The sequence below is a fragment of the Astyanax mexicanus genome, chromosome 9, assembly GCF_023375975.1.
Source record: "Astyanax mexicanus isolate ESR-SI-001 chromosome 9, AstMex3_surface, whole genome shotgun sequence".
In the NCBI taxonomy this organism is placed as follows: Eukaryota; Metazoa; Chordata; class Actinopteri; order Characiformes; family Acestrorhamphidae; genus Astyanax; species Astyanax mexicanus.
In genome coordinates this window covers 8295001-8317319 of record NC_064416.1, presented here as the reverse complement: position 1 = coordinate 8317319, position 22319 = coordinate 8295001, and the positions used below count along the sequence as shown (strand labels likewise).

Genomic DNA, 22319 nt, shown 5'->3' with positions numbered 1-22319 from the left:
GAAGCTGTTGCAGAGTCTGGTAGTGGAGGCTCTGTGTGTTGGGCAGTTTGACTGCCTGGTGGATGAAGCTGTTGCAGAGTCTGGTAGTGGAGACTTTGTGTGTTGAGGAGTCTGACTGCCTGGTGGATGAAGCTGTTGCAGAGTCTGGCAGTGGAGGCTCTGTGTATTGAGGAGTCTGACTGCCTGGTGGATAAAGAAGCTGTTGCAGAGTCTGGAAGTGGAGGCTCTGTGTGTTGAGGAGTCTGACTGCCTGGTGGATAAAGAAGCTGTTGCAGAGTCTGGTGGTGGAGGCTCTGTGTGTTGGGCAGTTTGACTGCCTGGTGGATGAAGCTGTTGCAGAGTCTGGTAGTGGAGGCTCTGTGTGCTGAGGAGTCTGACTGCCTGGTGGATAAAGAAGCTGTTGCAGAGTCTGGTAGTGGAGGCTCTGTGTGTTCAGGAGTCTGACTGCCTGGTGGATGAAGTTGTTGCAGAGTCTGGTAGTGGAGGCTCTGTGTGTTCAGGAGTCTGACTGCCTGGTGGATGAAGTTGTTGCAGAGTCTGGTAGTGGAAGCTCTGTGTGTTGGGGAGTCTGACTGCCTGGGGATAAAGAAGCTGTTGCAGAGTCTGGTAGTGGAAGCCCTGTGTGTTAAGGAATCTGATTGCCTGGTGGATGAAGCTGTTGCAGAGTCTGGTAGTGGAGGCTCTGTGTGTTGAGGAGCCAGATCAGATAAATAGATAGACAGAGTGTTGGCATCTTTATTATTACTGCTTCATCTTGGTTTGTGTTTGTGAGTTCGGTGTGGAGGATCTGAGCTTTGATTGGATTTGGATTTCATTGTTCTCCGCACCTTTGACCCCCTGCATTCCTATTGGATTACAGACCTCATTCAGCTCAGGATATACACAATCCTCCAGGTGAGAGAGCGTGCAAGAGAAAGAGAGAGATAGAGAAATAGTAACAGATGGAGAGATGGTGAAAAAGAGAGAAAGAAAGCGAGAGATAGAAAGAAAGAGGGGTGGTGAGATAGAGAGAGAAATATTAAGAGAGACAATTAGTTATAAAGAAAGAGACAGAGTGAAAGAGAGTTCCCTTTGGAAACTGGGCCACATGGCAGTTCTCCATAATAATAAGCAGAAGGTAACAGTGATGGATTAGCCAAGTATGTCTCCAGACCTAAACCCAACTGAGCACCTGTGGGGCATCCTCATGCTGACGGTGAATTAGCGCAAGGTGTCTGACCTCCACCGGCTTAGTGACGTCAGAGTAGCAGCCTGTGCAGCTCTGGTGAATTTTTATTTTATTAATGTAGTCCCATTAAAATATATGACAAAAAAACAGAGAAAGAGATAAAGTGGAGATACAGGAGAAATAGTGAGCTTTTATACTTGTAACGAAAGAGAAAGAGAGTGATACAGTAAAAATAATGAGATAGAGACTGATAAAGAAAGAGATGGTGAGATATATGGTGTTGAAGAAGGTAAAACAGCAATAGAAGGAGTTTAATTTCAAAGAATCCCAAAGAAAAGGGTAAATTAAATGGAAATAAAGGAAGTGTAGGTGATCTGTCATGTTGGAAATGTTAACTAACACTATTGGCTGTAAGCCCTGACTTTATACCAGGGTAAAGAAGGAATCAGCCGGCTGGATTAGAGCGCAGCCACAGACAAAACTGAAGCAAATAAATAAATAAATGAAGGGAAAAGAAATAAATAAAGGAGAGGTAATCCGCGATTGTCCGCGATTGTTTCCCTGAGCAGCTCCACAGCTGTCCTGCAGCTGGACGAGCGAAAGCCGCCGCTCGCAGTGTTTGGCAGGATTAGTGTTCGGCCAGGTCGGAACCATGAGGTCCGGTTTGTCCGGCGGCTCCGGTGAGGCTGTCCCGCTCAGTTCCCCGGACCCCAGGACCCTGTCAAGTCCCGGATTACCCCCTGTCTCAGCCGGGCCGTGAGGATTTGGGAATCTGTGATGGGAGTTTTGGTTGGTTGCAGGGTTCTTTTCGGCCATGGGTTCCGCCTGCTGCACGCCGGAGAAAGGTGCGGTCAGTTCTGCACACTGTGTGTGAAGGTGGTGAGAGTGTCTGTGTTTGTGTGTGTTTGTGTGTTTATGTGTGTGTGTGTGTGTGTGTGTGTGTGTGTGGCAGGGGGGATATTGAGTTTCTAGGCCCCAAAGGTCCCATTCGTTTGGTTTTATCAGGCCCAAATTTGTGTAAATCTCTGTCCTTACCATTCAGTTCATTAATAATTACATTCACATTACACCACAGTTTAATTCAGTTTGTTTTTCAGTTTGATTGAGTTTTTTTTACCTCCTGAGACTGAGTTTTGCTTGGTGTGTATTTTTAATTTCTCTTAGCATTTGTGATAAGTAGGACCTGAAATCTAAACTTTACCTTCATACAGAAAGTCGTTTTGCAAAAAACAATATCATCATATGGGGACAATTTATTTTAACCTTTAAAAATAATCAGAAAGACCCAGTCAGTCCAAAAAACATTTTATATTGTTTCAAACGTAAAATTGGATGAGAAATTTTACCTGGCCCATGTTTCTGTCTGGACTGGCTGTAGAAACATTTGACTGGGATACCCGCCTCTTGTTTTCAATCAGTTAAGTGTAATGTTTTCACGTGACCACTAGATGGTGTGGGCAGTGTCTCCATATGAGGCCAAAGGATCAACGATTTAACAAATTAAGTACCATATAAATAAAATGTCCCCATATGCTTATAAGCAGCATCTCAAGAGGTTAAATTTAATTCAGTTTGGGTTTTTAGAGTAGTGCTCATCCAAACTATTAATAAAAATCATATGGTGACAGCTCACATGATGACAGCTTTGCACATCTTGACTGGATTTTTTTTTAGATTTATGAGGTAGAGTCACCTGGAATTCAGGCTTTCATTTAACAGCTGTGCTGAACTCATCAAGAGTTAATTATCTAAATGTCTTGTCTCTTAATGTGTTTACTAAGTAAAGATAAAATAATTTAAGAAATAAGTACTTTAAGAAATACTTTAAGAAATGAAGGTCAGTCAGTCTGAAACATATTAAGAACTTTGAAAGTGTCCTCAAGCGCAGTCACCAATAAAAGACCAATAAAAACATTATGATGAAACTGGCTCTCATCAGGACCGCCCCGGAAAAATAAGAGCAAGAGTAGCTAAAAAGTAGCTAAAAGCAGGTGTATTTATACTGAGGCTAAATTACACACATCTGGACTCTATTAACTAATTAAGTGACTTCTGAAGGCAGTTGACAGCACTGGATTTTTTTATTTAGGGGTTTTAGAGTAAAGGGGGATGAATACTTTTGCACGTCACACTTTTCAGATTTTTTATTTGATTACAATTTTGAAAACCATGTATCATTTTTGTTCCACTTCACAGTTATGTGCTACTTTGTGCTGGTCTGTCACTTAAAATGACAATACATAAAATACAGTACGTTTTGTGGTTGTTTGGTGGCGAAATGTGAAAAAGTTCAAGGGGTATGAATACTTTTGCAAGCCACTGTAATTACAAAACTTGTTTGACTGTAATCATTCTCTATTAACGTGTACTTCACCAGTAGTTACACTGTTATTACATGGATTGTTAAAATGTAATTATATTTAAGGTAATTATAAGTTATTATTAGTCCATAAGCTGGAGGGTACATTTGAATGGGGCGAATGAATCCGATTGGTCAGGCAGCACAGATCCTCTTCTTTTTTCACTTCTGTTTGTATTTACAGATAATCTGCTGTGTGATCGTGTGACAGAGAGGTTTAAACCACAAAGAAGCTCAGTGTGTTTTATTTTCATGTGTGTAGTTGTGTGTAGTAGGAGTTCCTGTGAGGCACATGTACTGTTTCACTATTAATTATTACACAATATGAATAATGAAGGAAATAAATTATACATACGACAGGAAACTTTTATTTTCCATCTGTGACTGGAGGAATGCCATCATCATACATGCAGCCTATAGATACACACTAAATCTGCCCCCACAGCACACACACACACACACACACACATACACACACTTCACATGACCTACATACAGCATGTAGCGGGAAAAAGGCGCTATAGTGCAGGATTCTGTGTGTTCACACAGACAGTGAGTGTTTCACGCCATATGGTAACATTATGCTGATATTTCTATAAGGTGCAGCTGGGTTGAATAATCGTATTAAACAGCAGATGATGCTCATTGGGCTTTAATGTTCATATTCAGACCTTGTGCTGTGATTATGTTAAACTCATGCATTCTTCCAGTGTCCGGTCATCCAGCACGCAGATGTGAATTTCCACAGGACAACGCAAACTGAAACAAAACTAACATCATAATTTAGAAGTCAGAAATGTGACTTTACTGACAGCCAATCAAAATCAATTCATGTTTGTGTAGATGGGTGTATAGTTCCATTTGTAATTCAGTTAAATTCAATTTTACTCCCTTTTTATCTACCTTTAACCCTTTCAGACCCTGCGTCCATTACAACGGACAGCATGTGTTTTCTTTTATGTTTTGTTGCACATAATGCTAATTAAAGCCTATTCTCCATCAGAATAGAACATTAGCCCCACCCACTGCATCAGAAAAAAACAGACTAAAAAAGCTAGAGCCAAAGAGGCAAAGTAAAAGCTCATTTTTACTAATTTTGTGATTTCGAACACTTATGTTAACATTACTGTTTATGGATGTCTTTTGAAGTAAATAAAAAATAAATAAAAAATGTTACACAGGCATCCAATGCAAAGGACTTTAAAAAATATTTTAAATATTAAATATTTTACTTAATTTTACTTGATTTAATGTATACAGATTTCTCTTTAGATTATTAGAGTCTTCTGCATTCCTATATTTTTCAATGGAACATAATTCATGACTGAAAGGGTTAAGAGAAAGAAACCTTGGAAGGAACCCATCCCCCTCTGGTCGACCCGCTCAGAACAAACAAACGAGAGGTAATGTGAGCTAAAACTATAGCTAATGTAACAGGTACTCATTTATGAATGTGAAAATGTGATGAGCCCATAATGGATCATGGAGAGATATGGCTAATATAGAAACAGGTACTTAGTGTGAGTAAGTGTGATGGGTATATATGCACAGTGTTAATGTTGCACAGTGCAGGTTATAGAGCCGGAATGCAACACAGCAGGCAGTGGAGAGACAGACTGGCAACATCAGGAACAGGGCATCTCCATACATGTAGAAGAGATAGATAGAGAAAACAGAAAGGAATGAAAGATAAGAAAAAAACAGGAGTTAGAAAGGTTGTGTAATAATTCTGCTGAGTAGAAGGACAAATATTTCTACGTATACTCAATCATACCTATCCAAACTCATCCATACCCATCCATATCCATGTGTAACTATACCATTCCCATTCCCATTCATTTAGTTTTATATGTGAGTCTCAGCAGCTGAGAGCATGTGAGTGTCTCTTCTGCTGCTTTAAATAGAACTCTGTAACAGCAGCATCTTCCTCTATTCAGATTTGAGAGTCTGTTCATCCAGTAATTAAGTTTATATTCAGAGATCCTCCAGGGGTCGCATGAGAATTCTACATATGTCTATATTTACCTGTCGACACTGATAAGCCATCTCCATCTCTACCCAGTTAGGAGCAAACAGCTCTGAATGTTGCAGTGTAGTCGTGGGGGTTGTTGTAGTGGTGTTGCGGTGTAGCCAGAGTGTAGTCGTGGGGTAGTTGTGGTGTAGTCGTAGCAATGTGGTGTAGTCGGGGTGTTTTTGTGGTGTAGTCATGTTGATGTGGTGTTGTGGTGCTGAGGTCATGTTGTGGTGTAGTTATGGTGTTGTGGTATTGGTGTGGTGTAGTGGTGTAGTTATGGTGTAACTGTGGTGTTGTTATGGTGTTGTGGTGTAGTCATGGTGGTGTTGTTGTGGTGTAGTTATGGTGTAACTGTGGTGTTGTTATGGTGTTGTTGTAGTGATGTTGCAGTGTAGCCGAAGTGTAGTCGTGGTACAGTCGTGGTGGTGATGTGGTGGTGTTGTAGTGATGTGGTGTAGCCGGAGTGTAGTCGTGGTATAGTAGTGGTGATGTTGTGGTGGTGTTCTAGTGATGTTGCGGTGTAGCCGGAGTGTAGTTGTGGTGATGTTGTGGTGTTGTTCTAGTGATGTCGTGGTGTTGTTGTGGTGGTGTTGTGGTGTTGTTGTGGTGAAGTTGTGGTGTAGTCGTGGTCTAGTCGTGGTGTTGCTATAGTGAAGTTGTGGTGTTGTGGTGGTGTAGTCGTGGTCTAGTCGTGGTGTTGCTATAGTGAAGTTGTGGTGTTGTGGTGGTGTAGTCGTGGTCTAGTCGTGGTGTTGCTATAGTGAAGTTGTGGTGGTGTAGTCGTGGTCTAGTCGTGGTGTTGCTATAGTGTAGTCGTGGTGTTGTGGTGGTGTAGTCGTGGTCTAGTCGTGGTGTTGCTATAGTGAAGTTGTGGTGTTGTGGTGGTGTAGTCGTGGTCTAGTCGTGGTGTTGCTATAGTGAAGTTGTGGTGTTGTGTTGGTGTAGTCGTGGTCTAGTCGTGGTGTTGCTATAGTGAAGTTGTGGTGTTGTGGTGGTGTAGTCGTGGTCTAGTCATGGTGTTGCTATAGTGAAGTTGTGGTGTTGTGTTGGTGTAGTCGTGGTCTAGTCGTGGTGTTGCTATAGTGAAGTTGTGGTGTTGTGGTGGTGTAGTCGTGGTCTAGTCGTGGTGTTGCTATAGTGAAGTTGTGGTGTTGTGGTGGTGTAGTCGTGGTCTAGTCGTGGTGTTGCGATAGTGAAGTTGTGGTGTTGTGTTGGTGTAGTCGTGGTCTAGTCGTGGTGTTGCTATAGTGAAGTTGTGGTGTTGTGGTGGTGTAGTCGTGGTCTAGTCGTGGTGTTGCTATAGTGAAGTTGTGGTGTTGTGGTGGTGTAGCTGTGGTCTAGTCGTGGTGTTGCTATAGTGAAGTTGTGGTGTTGTGGTGGTGTAGTCGTGGTCTAGTCGTGGTGTTGCGATAGTGAAGTTGTGGTGTTGTGTTGGTGTAGTCGTGGTCTAGTCGTGGTGTTGCTATAGTGAAGTTGTGGTGTTGTGGTGGTGTAGTCGTGGTCTAGTCGTGGTGTTGCTATAGTGAAGTTGTGGTGTTGTGGTGGTGTAGCTGTGGTATTGTCGTGGTTTTGCTATAGTGATGTTGTGGTGTTGTCGTGGTGTAGTCGTTGTGATGTAGTTGTGTTGTTGTGGTGTAGTTGTGGTGTAGTCGTGGTGAAGCTATGGTGTAGTCGTGGTGTTGTGGTGGTGCTATAGTGAAGTTGTGGTGTTGTGGTGGTGGTGGTGTTGTGGTGGTGTTTAGCGTGTTCCTCCTGTCTGGTGTTTTGTGCTGTTGGGGATCATTAGCGGTGTTTGTTCTCTCTGGCTGTAAATCTGATTCATGGCTTTCATCATCAGCCTCTCAGCACTGCACCATCCCAACACACGAGTCTGGACCTAATTAACTGATCAGATCTCTATGCTGTGTGTGTGTGTGTGTGTGTGTGTGTGTGTGTGTGTGTGAGGGCGTGTTTCTGTTAGTGTGTAATGAGAACCCTCTCTGAACAGACCAGCAGACGGGCTTATAACTTTATTTCTTATATTTCACTATTGTGAGGAGTGCAGAGAGTTTACTGACAAATGAAGTAATCAATTTACCATCTTATACATAGATTTCTCAATGGTTCTTTAGTAAAGGCAATGGTCCTATATAGAACAATATATACAGCTCTGGAGTTTCAGAATCAGTTTCTCTGATTTTGCTATTTATAGGTTTATGTTTGAGTAAAATAAACATTGCTGTTTTATTCTATAAACTACAGACAACATTTCTCCAAATTAAACTATTGTCATTTAGAGCATTTATTTGCAGAAAATAAGAAATGACTGAATAACAAAAAAGTTGCAGAGCTTTCAGACCTCAAATAATGCGAAGAAACAAGAGTTCATAAATCAGTATTTGGTGGAATAACCCTGGTTTTAATCACAGTTTTCATGCATCGTGGCATGTTCTCCTCCACCAGTCTTACACACTGCTTTTGAATAACTTTATGCCTTTACTCCTGGTGCGAAAATTCAGCTTGGTTTGATGGCTCCTGACCATCCATCTTTTTCTTGATTATACATATTTATATTTAGATTTATTGATATATACCTACCCTAGTGCTCATTTTCTCCTTCTCTAGATAATGTTGGGTGAGGGGTACACTCTTTTTGTCATACTGATATTTTTCCAATTATCAAACAAACTTTAATATCAAATAAACATAACCTAAGTAAATGATGATTTCATTTTATTTATTAGGGTAACATAACTATCCAAACCAATCTAACCCTTTGTGAAAAAGTGTTTACCACTGTAAACTGTGATTAATCACAATTTTTGGAAAGCTGAGTTCAATTTCACTACCAACCATAACCAGGCCTGATTACTGCCAGACCTGTAGAATCAATACATCACATAAATAGATTCTGTCTGACAACATGAAGCAGATAAACAATCTCAAAAACAACACAATATGCCGCAATCTGAATAAATTTACAACAGATGAGAAAACAAAGTCATTGATCATCTATCAGTCTGGAAAAGGTTACAAAGTCATTTTAAGCTTTGTGACTCCAGAGAACCACAGTGATTCACTATTATTCACTAATGTAGAAAAAACATGGAACACTGGTGAACCTTCCCAGGAGTGACTGGCCAGCCTTCCAGAATTACTTCAAAAGGGCATGAACAACTCATGCAGGAGGTCCCAAAAGAACCCAGAACAGCATTTAAAGAACTGCAGGATCTCACTTGCCTCAGTTAGTCAGTGTTAATGATTCAATAATAAGAAAGAGACTAAAAAAAATGTAAAAATGGTCTCCATGGGAGAATGCAAGATAAAAAACACTGCTGACCAAAAAGAACACAATGACCCGTCTCACATTTACCAACAAATATTCTTTGGACTAATGTTTAGGAAGTTTAAGAAAAAATATCATACTGAACTTAAAACATGGTGGTGGTAGTGTGATTAGTGTAATGGTCTGGGGCTGCTGGATACTTTGCTGTAATAGATGGAAGCAGGAATTCTGCTTTGTACTCCTGAAGGAGAATATCTGTTCATCTGTTCTTGTCCTCAAGCTCAGGTGTACTTGGGTTCTGCAGCAGGACAATGACCCAAAGCACACAAACAAGTCCACCACTGAAAGAAGGTTTTGGAGTGGCCTAGTCGAATCTTGAGATTGAGATGCTGTGGATAATGTTAAACAGATTGTTCACGAAAATCCTCCAATGTGTCTGAATTAAAACAATTCTGTAAAGAAGAGTGGAACAAAATTCCTCCACGGAGATGAGAAAGACTCGTTGTCAGTTATCAGTAAAGCTTGATTGTAGTTGTTGCCGCCAATAGTTATTGCTTTTAGAGAGCAACATTTTTTCACACAGGGCTAGTGTTTTTTGATAATTAGTATAATATCAATATATAAAAATAGCAAAAACAAAAGAAATCTGTAGTGGGCAAGTACTTTTAACACCACTATATACTTTTTTTTATATATTTTTTTTCCTCCTCCGTCTTTTACTAAGCCTCTTTCGAAATGATTGACAGGACTGTGTATTAAAGAATGCGTGGTGAACGAGTGCTAATCTGAGAGAAGCTCAACTCAAGACTCTCTACAATCAGCACCCTGCACTTCCACAGCCAAGCTCCTTAACAGGCCGACTTATACTTCTGCATCTGGATCTGTGAGCATCTGGAATACTCTGCCAACACTGTGTGTATATAGTCTTAAAAAGCCGGCTGTCAGACTGTCGCCTCAAGTATTCGAGTATTCTGCTTCTATATGATGCCTGATTGAAATGTAAATGCAGTTGAGAGGTCAACGTTAAAGGGTTAATGCATGCGATTAATTTAAACACATTTATTTTTAATAAATGTGTTTAAATTATTCGTATGGCTTAACACTTGCAACAATTCAGTCTTCTTATAGAACCTGATGACATATAAGTTGACTTAAGTGATATGTTAAAATGTTCTTTAAGCTCCATAATTAAATGGAATTACTGAAGTATTAAACACTTTTTGTATTTAAGTATTGTATGTAGTCTATTATAAAATGTAATGGTGAAGTACTGAAAGTAAAAGTACAGTACTGTGTTATTAGTGTAGTTTTTACAGAAAGCAGTAGAACGTTAGCAGTGCTAAAGGCAGACCAGGAGCAATGAGGTCTTATAGAGGATATAGAGGAAGAGGGAGAGAGAAAGAGATAAAGAGAGAGATGAAGATGGAGAGAGAAAGAGAGAGGAAGATAGAAAGAGAGTTAGACCAGTAGAGGGAGAGAGAAAGAGTAAGAGATGAAGATAAAGAGAGAAATAGAAAGAATATAGTTGAGGATGGAGAGAGGCAGAGGGAGAGAAAAAAGATGGAGAGAGAAAGAGAGAGGTAGAGGGAGAGAGAAAAAGAGTGAGAGATAGATGAAGATGGAGAGAGAAAAAATATAGATGAAGAAGGAAAGAGAAAGAGATGAAGATGGAGAGAGGGAGAGAAAGACAGATGAAGATGAGAAGAGAAATAGAGAGACATTTAGACAGGTAGAGGGAGAGAGAAAGAGTGAGAGATAGAGATCAGGATGGTGAGAAAAAGAGATAAAGAGAAACAGAGGGAGAGAGAGTTAGACAGGTAGAGAGAGAGAAAGAATGAGAGATAGAGATGAATATGGAGAGAGATAAAGAGATATATAGAGGAAGAGGGAAAGAAAGAGATGGAGAGATAGAGATGAAGATGAGGAGAGAAAGAGAGAGAGAGAGAGGTAGAGGGAGGGAAAGAGATGAAGAGATAGATATGAAGAAGGAGAAAGAAAGAGAGAGAAAGAGAGATAGTGATAAAGAGAAAGATAGAGAAAAAAGAAAGAGATAGAGATGAAGATGATGGAGAGAAAAAGAAAGAGATAGAGATAAAGATGGAGTGAGAGAAAGAGAGAGAGATGGAGAGAAAGATGGAGAGAGAAAGAGAGATAGAGATAAAGTGAAAGATTGCAAAAGAAAGAGATCGAGATAAAGATGGAGTGAGAGAAAGAGAGAGATAGAGAGAAAGATGGAGAGAGAAAGAGAGATAGAGATAAAGTGAAAGATTGCAAAAGAAAGAGATCGAGATAAAGATGGAGTGAGAGAAAGAGAGAGAGATGGAGAGAAAGATGGAGAGAGAAAGAGAGATAGAGATAAAGTGAAAGATTGCAAAAGAAAGAGATCGAGATAAAGATGGAGTGAGAGAAAGAGAGAGATAGAGAGAAAGATGGAGAGAGAAAGAGAGATAGAGATAAAGTGAAAGATTGCAAAAGAAAGAGATCGAGATAAAGATGGAGTGAGAGAAAGAGAGAGATAGAGAGAAAGATGGAGAGAGAAAGAGAGATAGAGATAAAGATATAAAAAGAACGAAAGAGATAGAGGGGTAGAGAGAAATAGAAAGAGAGATAGAGTATTTTAAGCTGTTGAGGACAGTAGGAGGAAAATCCTCTTGTCGTTTTCTCAGAAGAATAGAGCAGTTCAGATGAAGATGTATTAAATCTTCAGTAAAGGAGGAGACTGGAAGGTCTTGGAGACGCTGGTTTCACCCAGTTTTCCTCAGAATGTCCTCGTTTCCAGCAGGTTCTCCTGGGCTTCTTATATCCTTGCAGGGAAACCTTGAGGAACACAGCAGCTCCTATTTAACCCTTTAAGTTCTGGAGTTGCAAAGATGCAAAGTAATGCAAAGAAGCTCATGCTGATTATAATACTAAAAGTTTAAGCTTCAGGTGTTTTACATAAAATGCTTTAATAAACACTGAGCTAATAAACACTTACTTCACAGATAAGAAGCTTTTTCTTTACTGAAATGCCCACAGGTGCCTAAAACTTTTGCACAATAATGTATATCGCAATATTAAACAATGCAGGGCTCATGATGTCACCACCCCCGCCCCCAACATGCGCACTGTCTCGCATCCCGGACCAATTCAGGATTCAGCACTCAAAACCTGAGAAAAACAGAAAAACAACAGTAATCAGCCATTTAATCAGGCATTTAAATGTTTTTTTTTAAAGGTAAATAAGAGCGTTTGTTTTTCTGGGATTAAAAATGTGAATTCAGCTGTAACTGGAAATATTTGCACTGCAAAACTGTGCTGGACTGAGGTGCACAGCTTTCTACACGTGCCCATGTTTACAAACACGTGCCCAACCATGTGGATGGAGGCCATGCGGTTGCCTCATGTTTACTCCTGCCCCCTCCTTGCGCTTCTCAGGCAGCAGCAGCCTGTCACTCACACAGACACAGAGACAGCGCTGTGTATCTACTTTTTGTGTCAAGAATCAAAACATTGCAACATGACGTGTTTGATTTAATTGCCATTTCATTGATTTAAGTGACATTGCACCTCCTGTGACTATTGCGCATGCGGACATCAGGATGACGAGGCTTAAACGATATGAGATGGGATTAGGCCTAAATCTATCTATCACAACCAAAAAAAATCAATCCAGTGTTGCTTTAATTTTTCACCAAGATCTTGCAGCAGCATTGATGATGGTAGAGTCTGACCACTGCACAAAGCAGCTCTTCTTCATCCAGCACATCCCAAAGATTCTCAATCAGTTTAAGATCTGGACTCTGTGGTGAACTCTCTCTCAATCCATGTGTGAAAATGATGATCTCATGCTCCCTGAATCACTCTTTCACTATTCCAGCCCCATGAATCCTGGCATTGTTGGATCATCTTGGAATATGCTCGTGTCCATCAGGGAAGAAATGTAAAATCCATTGATTCAGGAATAACCTGGTCTGTATTCAGTATATTCAGATAGAGTCAGCTGACCTCATTCTTTCAGCACATACTGTTGCTGAACCTAAACCTGCAGACCAACTGCAGCACCAACCAACCCCACATCATTTACTTACTTAAATCCAGGTGGAGACTTTTTTTGTATTTTAATATTTTTGTAAACAATGAGTGAATGATTTAGAGACACAAAGAGGGAAGTAAAACAGGTGAGAGTTTTTCTCTACCTGCGGAAATGAGCCTCAGCAGAGGAGTTGAGTAAATTATACAGAGAGAGAGTGAGAGAGAGAGAATTAAATGGGAGAATGAAAGAAAGAGAGAGAGAGAGTGTGTGGGAGGGTCTTATACAGCTCTATTCTCTCTCTCTCTCTCTCTTTCTCTCTCTCTCTCTCTGAGGATCAGGAGCGTTTCAGTTTCCGCGCGCTCGCTCCGATCGGAGGGGGAGGTGTATCCCGAGCCGGAGGTGTGTGTATGCGTGTGTGTGTGAGAGAGAGAGAGAGAGAGAGAGAGTATGTGAGTGTGTGTACATGTGTGTGTGGGGATGAAGTCGTTCCTTAACGCCTTAAAGAAAGAAGGTAAGCAGATGGTGGTTTATTGTCCTTTAATTATTGTTAATGTTCATTGTCTTCTTATCTATTGGACATACTACTGTATCTGCCTGCTGCACAATAATCGATACATTATCTATTGATATTGATCGGTGTGTATTATTATGGTTCAATAACTGCAACTTGATTAATGTGAAGTTTAATATTATGATGATTTTGAGTTTATGGTGTATTAATCTAAGGTTTTAATGCTGTTGAACAGAGGAAATAGTGATCAGCATCTTTCATACTTGACATACTACAGCAGAGTGTGTGTGTGTGTGTGTGTGTGTGTGTGTCCTATAAAGCATTCAATTGAGTTCGATAGGGATTTTGTCGCTGTCCACCGAAAACATGTATCTCCAAAACAGCAACTTAAACATAGAGAATTAAAACCTTCTTAACTTTCAATAAAAGTGTAAAAAGAGTTTATTTCATGTCATTTTTGAGAATTTCTATTGGTCCATTCATCAAGAAATGTTGACACAGTGTAAAGGACAGTTTGTGTCTTCAAATTACATACTAAATAAAAAATCAGAAAACATGGAGATACTAGTTTTTTATTGAACACTGACCATATACATTCATATGCATATTGTGGCGTGGAAGAGGAAGGAGGACTCGTGAGACTCATTGCAAGTACTCAACAGCTCTTTATTAACAGGCTTGCCACTCACTTATAGCCTTTAACAAGGCTAGGAGAGCGAAACCCAACTGCTCACACAGCATAAACAGCCCTAAGGTCACTAAACCAACTAGAAATCTACCGGATGGTAGATTCAGAGTGGTGCCCACCACTCTGCATAACCCCACCTAAAAGGGAGGCCCCACACCTGACATCCACTCACACACAGGCACACAGAGGCGGGCACACAGAGGCGGGCACACAGAGACAGGCACACAGCAGCCACACACACACACACAGACGCCACAATATGTTTGCATTTGTTGTTGTCCAAATACAGCTCTGGAAAGAAAAAATAGGAGATCACTTCAGTTACTGAATCAGTTTATCTGATTTTGCTATTTATAGGTATATATTTGAGTAAAATGAACATTGTTGTTTTATTCTATAAACTACAGACAACATTTCTCCCAAATTCCAAATAAAAATATTGTCATTTAGAGCATTTATTTGCAGAAAATGAGAAATGTCTGAAATAACAAAAAAGATGCAGAGCTTTCAGATTTCAAATAATGCAATGAAAGCAAGTTCATATTCATAAAGTTTTAAGAGTTCAGAAATCAATATTTGGTGGAATAACCCTGGTTTTTAATCACAGTTTTCATGCATCTTGGCATCATGTTCTCCTCCACCAGTCTTACACACTGCTTTTGGATAACTCCATGCCTTTACTCCTGGTGCAAAAAATTCAAGCAGTTCAGTTTGGTTTGATGGCTTGTGATCATCCATCTTCCTCTTGATTATATTCCAGAAGTTTTCGGTTAGGTAAAATCAAAGAAACTCATCATTTTTAAGTGATCTATTTTTTTCCCAGAGATGTATGTTCAGCTTCATTGTATATATTCTAACTATACAGAGTATGGTTTATAGGAATTAAATTATGTTTGCAGAATTAGTAGAAGTGTAATGTTTGGATAAATCATTTACATAGTACAATAACTCTTGGTAGGCCATAGCACCCCGTCACACTGTAGCTTAAGCAACACCGTCACACTACCCCGTCACACTACCCTGTCACACTGTAGCTTAAGCAACACCGTCACACTACCCCGTCACACTACCCCATCACACTGTAGCTTAAGCAACACCGTCACACTACCCCGTCACACTACCCCGTCACACTGTAGCTTAAGCAACACAGTCACACTACCCCGTCACACTGTAGCTTAAGCAACACCGTCACACTACCCCGTCACACTGTAGCTTAAGCAACACCGTCACACTACCCCGTCACACTACCCTGTCACACTGTAGCTTAAGCAACACAGTCACACTACCCTGTCACACTGTAGCTTAAGCAACACCGTCACACTACCCCGTCACACTACCCTGTCACACTGTAGCTTAAGCAACACAGTCACACTACCCTGTCACACTGTAGCTTAAGCAACACCGTCACACTACCCCGTCACACTGTAGCTTAAGCAACACCGTCACACTACCCCGTCACACTGTAGCTTAAGCAACACCGTCACACTACCCCGTCACACTACCCTGTCACACTGTAGCTTAAGCAACACAGTCACACTACCCCGTCACACTGTAGCTTAAGCAACACCGTCACACTACCCCGTCACACTGTAGCTTAAGCAACACCGTCACACTACCCCGTCACACTACCCTGTCACACTGTGGCTTAAGCAACACAGTCACACTACCCCGTCACACTACCCTGTCACACTGTAGCTTAAGCAACACAGTCACACTACCCTGTCACACTGTAGCTTAAGCAACACAGTCACACTCCCCCGTCACACTGTAGCTTAAGCAACACCGTCACACTACCCCGTCACACTGTAGCTTAAGCAACACCGTCACACTACCCTGTCACACTGTGGCTTAAGCAACACAGTCACACTACCCCGTCACACTGTAGCTTAAGCAACACCGTCACACTACCCCGTCACACTGTAGCTTAAGCAACACCGTCACACTACCCCGTCACACTGTAGCTTAAGCAACACCGTCACACTACCCCGTCACACTACCCTGTCACACTGTAGCTTAAGCAACACAGTCACACTACCCCGTCACACTGTAGCTTAAGCAACACCGTCACACTACCCCGTCACACTGTAGCTTAAGCAACACCGTCACACTACCCCGTTACACTACCCTGTCACACTGTAGCTTAAGCAACACAGTCACACTACCCCGTCACACTGTAGCTTAAGCAACACCGTCACACTACCCCGTCACACTGTAGCTTAAGCAACACCATAGCAGCCGCTTAATATACCATATGAACTACCTTAGAACACCACAGAATTCATGGCATCCACCTGACGCACTATAGCGCCCACTATAGCTACCACATAGTAGTCACTTAGTTATGCCATAGCAATCACCTTGGAAGTCATAGCAACCACCTAAGCAACCACTTAGCAACATCATAGCAACCCCCTACAATACCATAGTGAAACACCTAGCAAACACTATAGTGACTACCTGGAACACCATAGCTCCCATTTAGAAACACCATAGCAGCTACCTGTCTTTTTATTTGTATAATTTAATTAATATAATTAATATTTAATTTAACTTTGAGCCTTTTAATTTATTTTATTAATTTCATCTCTTTTTGGTTTTAATACTGGTTTTACTTCTGACTTTCTACCTTTTTATTTCATTTATCTGGTCTTTTTATTCTTTTTATACTTTCTTAACTTATCATTATTATTATTTTTTTTTTTTTAGTTCCATCAATTACTTTTTTTATATAATTTTGGTGTTATTTTAGTCCTCTATTTCTTAATTTTTTTTCTTGTGTTTATATTTTATTATTCTAATTATTCATCTCTTTGTTTTAATGCTTCACATTTTAGCCTATCTGCGTATCCTTTTATACAGATTTTTTGGGTTTCTTCTTAATTAAATCTTATATTGTTTTTTTTTTTTGTATTAAAACTTATTTTTCAGTCCCTTTAATTTTGTAAAAGCTTGGCTTCATTGAAAATGAGGGGTAACCTTAATGTAATCCGAGTGTAAAAAGGTTGATTGATTGATAAAAAGTGGTGTAAAACTGATTTTTATGGAAGAACATTTTAAAAATACAGTTAAATGGATCAGCTGGGCAACAGTATAAAGTGATTTTATTTGGAAATATTGCATTTTCTGATGTATTGCTCATAAAGCACCGTGCATGTCCCCTGCTCGTCTCAGCCACGGGCTTTTCCCTGGATTGAGTCTGATCCTGGCCCTGATCTCTGCTCTAGAAGACCCTTAATGATATAAGTTACACTGAGTACATTCCTCATTACATAACACACCCTGCTCTCTCTTCACTGTGATTAAAGATTTCTGATGCAGCTTTAATCCTCTCCCAGACACTAAACACCCAGTCACTGTCATTATCAGGAGCATCTTCTGACACCAGCATCAGAGCTCGCATCCCTCTGCTGGAGACACATTTAATACTGTTCTAGATTTTATTGTTACTATGTGTAGATTAACATTTTGCTGAACCTTGTGCTGGAAACACCAACCTACCAACCTTGTGCTTACACTCACTGTGGCCACTTTATTGGAAACACCAACCTAACAACCTTGTGCTTCCACTCACTGTGGCCACTTTATTAGAAACCCCTACCTACCAACCATGTGCTTCCACTCACTGTGGCCACTTTATTGGAAACACCAACCTACCAACCTTGTGCTTCCACTCACTGTGGTCACTTTATTGGAAACACCAACCTACCAACCTTGTGCTTCCACTCACTGTGGCCACTTTATTGGAAACACCAACCTACCAACCTTGTGCTTCCACTCACTGTGGTCACTTTATTGGAAACACCAACCTACCAACCTTGTGCTTACACTCACTGTGGCCACTTTATTGGAAACACCACCCTAACAACCTTGTGCTTCCACTCACTGTGGCCACTTTATTAGAAACCCCTACCTACCAACCTTGTACTTCCACTCACTGTGGCCACTTTATAAGAAACACCTACCTAACAACCTTGTGCTTCCTTTCACTTTGGCCACTTTATTAGAAACATCTACCAGCCAATCTTGTGCTTCCACTCACTGTAGCCACTTTATTAGAAACACCCATCTACCACTGTGTGCTTTTACTCACTGTGGCCACTTTATTAGAAACACCTACCTAACAATCTTGTGCTTCCGCTCACTGTTTTTTTACTGGTGTAATACTCTTTCTTGGTCCGGTGTGGTCCAGTAGTGATCCAGTAGTGATCTGGTAGTGGTGAGGTAGTGCTGGGTTGTGTATCTCTGTAGATGTGAGGAGGGGGGTGGGGTGGGGGGGTGTTTGGTTCTGGTTGACTGAGCTTCAGCGTGGGAGAAATCAGCAGCAGCGTTTTTGGTCATAATGACAGTAATGATGAGGCCACACAGCTCGGGGGCAAATGTCCAGTCATTCATTTCTAATGAAGCTGTATAAGCCTGTGTGTGTGTGTGTGTGTGTGTGTGTGTGTGTTTAATGGTGCTATTAATCAGTCTGTAATGGTTGTCAGTGCTGTGTATGGAGATATATGGGTAGATATCAGAGAGTACAGAGGAAGAAGCAGCAGTAATTTTGTCCGTCTTTGGATATTTTTATATTTAACCCCTCAACGGGCCTTGACCCAAAAACAGGCTACAAGTGGGTACAAGTAGGTGATACAGAACCCATTTTCTCTGTTGTAAAATACTTTATTTCCATTCTGAAATGATTGAGGACTTTGGAGGCTTTCCTACTGGACACTTAGAGAAGCTGCCTGTTTTCTCTCTACTCCACTTAATTTCAGATCAGTAAGAGGAATCAACCCTAAATACATATAAACTGCATATTTGACAATATACATCAAAACCTGTACAACCTTGATGAAAGGACACAAAATGTTTCACTTGAATTCAGGACAAAATCAATTTATATTGTTAATGAACAGTTTGGGAAAGTGCCAATTTTTATTTTTATTTATTATATTTTGACAGTTGCATATTTTCTTCCAATTTCTATACAGTTGCAAGAAAACGTATGTGAACTCTTTGGGATTATACTTGGATTTCTGCATAAATTGGTCATTAAATGTGTTCTGATCTCCAACTAAGTCACAAAAATAGACAAATACAATCTGCTTAAACTACTACTGCTCAAACTAATGGTTTCTATGTTATATTATGTGGTTTTGATAGGGCTCATGGTTCTTGCAAGGGTTTCTGTGGTATCCTTTATCATTGCTAGGGGGTTGCTATGTGGCCTCATGTTTTTTTTTTAGGTGGTTAGAGAGTAAGTGCTCTTTGAAGAGCTCTGTCTTCAGGAGTTTATTAAAGATAGTGAGAGATTCTCCTGATCTGGTAGTAGAAGGTAGTTAGTTCCACCATTACGGAACTCTGTATGAGAACAGTCTGGAAGTTATTGACAGATGGTGTGTCATGTTACTGAAAGAAGCTGGACGGTTGTTTCGATAAATTGAACCCACCATTTAGGCCGTCCATCAGGAACAAGAAACCTGGACTTCTAAAGACTGGAAACATATTGTTTTCAGAACTAAATCTGTTTGGAATCTGACATTCGAGTATGGATAGGTCTTTTCTGTGGATAGAGACACTACGGCATTATGGGACTTATTGACATTATATGACAGTTGAGCGCCCCTGTAGTAATACCAGAGACATTTAACTGCTCAGTGATACAGGTGTATCTCAAAAAATTAGAATATCATTGAAAAGTTATTTCATTTCAGTAATTCAGTTCAAAATGTGAAACCCATATATTATATAGATGTACAGAATGATCTATTTTTACTGTTTATTTTATTTACTTTTTTATTTACTTTTTATTTATTTTATTTTTATTTACTTTTATTGTTGATTATAGCTTACAGTTTGGGCACTGCACAGTGTGCCAATCCTGCTGGAAAATGAAATCCGCATCTCCATAAAAGTTGTCAGCAGAGGGAAGCATGAAGTGCTGTAAGATTTTCTGGGAAAAACTGCACTGACTTGATAATAAAACACAGTGGATCAACACCAGCAGATGACATATCTCTCCAAACCATCACTGATCATCAGTAAATTTTACATTTCATTTGTAAATCAAGGGAGCAGAATCTGGAGGAAGAGTGGAGAGACACACAGTCCAAACTGCTTGAGGTCTAGTGTGAAGTTTCTACAATCAGTGATGGTTTGGAGAGACATGTCATCTGCCGGTGTTGATCCACTGTGTTACTTTAAGTCCAAAGTCAGTGCAGTACTTCATGCTTCTCTCTGCTGATGACTTTTATGGAGATGCGAATTTCATTTTCCAGCAGGACTTGACACACTTCCCACTTTGAATTGTCACACTGATTTTTGTGTTTTCATTGGCTGTAAGCCATAATCATCAACAATATAAGAAATGAACGCTTAAAGTAGATCACTCTGTGTGTAATACATCTATATAATATATGAGTTTCGCACTTTAAACTGAATTATTGAAATAAAGTAAATCAAGTGTTTATGGGAGCAGTTGAGACGCCAACCGAGTGTAGAGCAGGATCTACAGGCCCAGCTGCTGCAACAAACATCTCTGGGTAAATGTGCTGCAGAATAATATACATAAAATGTAAACCTCTATACCTAACTGTTTGTATTTCATCTTATATCCAGGTGTGAGGCTCCAACATGGTGCTAGAGCCTCCTTTCAGTTGTACGGTTTCCCCCAGTAAACCTATATTCTGTCTCATACATTAATCATCTGTAGACTTTTCTGTGATGATAACATTTTGCAGTTTTTCTTAAAGTTGTGTTGGGCATCAGTTTGTCCTGTTTGTGGTTCCTGGGCTGTGCTGTTTTAGAGGTGGGTGTGTTTTATAGCTCTGGTCATTTTTCCTGAGGCTGAACGGTGCTCCAGTGCCCCAGATGCACTCCATACACTCGCAAGGACGTCAGAAGGAGCCTCAGCAAAACGTCCTCCCTCTGACTCCCAAAGACACCAAATGCTTTATTCCTGAACTCGGCCTGGAGGCTATTTTTAGTCTTTAGTCTACCTGCTCGGAGCTGGAAGTGCTGAGGGTGGGAGAAAGCTGGGCTTTTTATTGCAGCCGGTAGGAAGTGTGACAGCAACTCAAAGAAGGGAGCAGGTAAAGGTCTGAATGCAGTTATTTGCTGTCAGAATGCTTTGTTTTTAGTTGTCCTCTGAGGTGTACCTTAATTAGTGTGAGCCGTGAGCCAACTACTGCACACAAGTGTAGAAAAAAGTAGTTTTACAGAAACTGAGAAGTTAAAAATTCATTTAAATCATCATATTGTCTCCAAATACACACATTAAGATAAATAATTAGGTAAGGGAAAACATATGTGTGGTTGTGTGCATGGGAAAGCAACATGGAACACCTTTATTTTTGGTATAATCTATTTGTTCATGTGTTTTTTTCTCCATATAAATGTAGGGTACAAATGTATGTCTTTAAGATACCAGTGTAACGGCAACACCCTTTAAACATATGGAACACAACTGCAATCAACTAGCATAGCATAGCAACCACCTACAAACACCACACACTACCATTATCAAGCAATGCAACTAGCTAGCAGCATCCCTAGTAACCATCTAGCAACCAGTTAGCAATCCTAGCAATCACCTTAACCACCCGCCTGAAATCAACTGGGATACCATAGCAGCCACCTGGCAAGACCCTAGCAACAACTTGTACAACAACTAGCATCTCATAGAAACCATTTAGCCATATCCTCTAAGAATAGCATAGCAGTTATGTAACAATAACAAGAGCTCCTAAAGACACCCTAGGTACCACCTGGAATGAATTGTATGGTGTGTTTAAGTAAAGGGAGTGTACCAGCAACACCCTTGCAAACATATGGAACACAACTGCAATCAGCTTGCATACCATAGCAACCACCTACAAACTCCACACCCTAGCATTATTAAACAAGGCAACTAGCTAGCAGCATCCCTAGTATACACTTGCAAACAATTAAGCAATACTAGCAATCACCTTAAAACCCCACCAGCAATCAACTGGGATACCATAGCAGCCCCTTGGCAAGGTCCTAGCAACAACCTGGACTACTGTAGCAACCACCTAGTACCTCCTAGTAGACACTTAGAATAGCATAGCAACTATTTATCAATCCTAATATACAACCATCTACTGGACCACAGCAACTGCTGTATAGCTCGGACAGTATAGCGACCAACAAGCAATCACTCTTACCTACGGAACCTCAGATCATAGATTCAGTGCCTTAGTCCACTTCACCACTCTTATATTGATATTTTATCGTATTAATATGACCTAATAAGTATTGGCTATTATCAGTGCTTAAAGAACTCTGAGCCAATTGT

The 22319-nt window shown here is 40.4% G+C and overlaps 1 protein-coding gene across 1 annotated transcript in view; it reads left to right on the top strand.

Moving 5' to 3' along the window:
- LOC103033205 (SH3 and multiple ankyrin repeat domains protein 2) overlaps positions 1-22319 on the top strand; it is a 230313-nt gene that overhangs the window by 111837 nt on the left and 96157 nt on the right. The gene's annotated exons all lie outside the window — the stretch shown is intronic.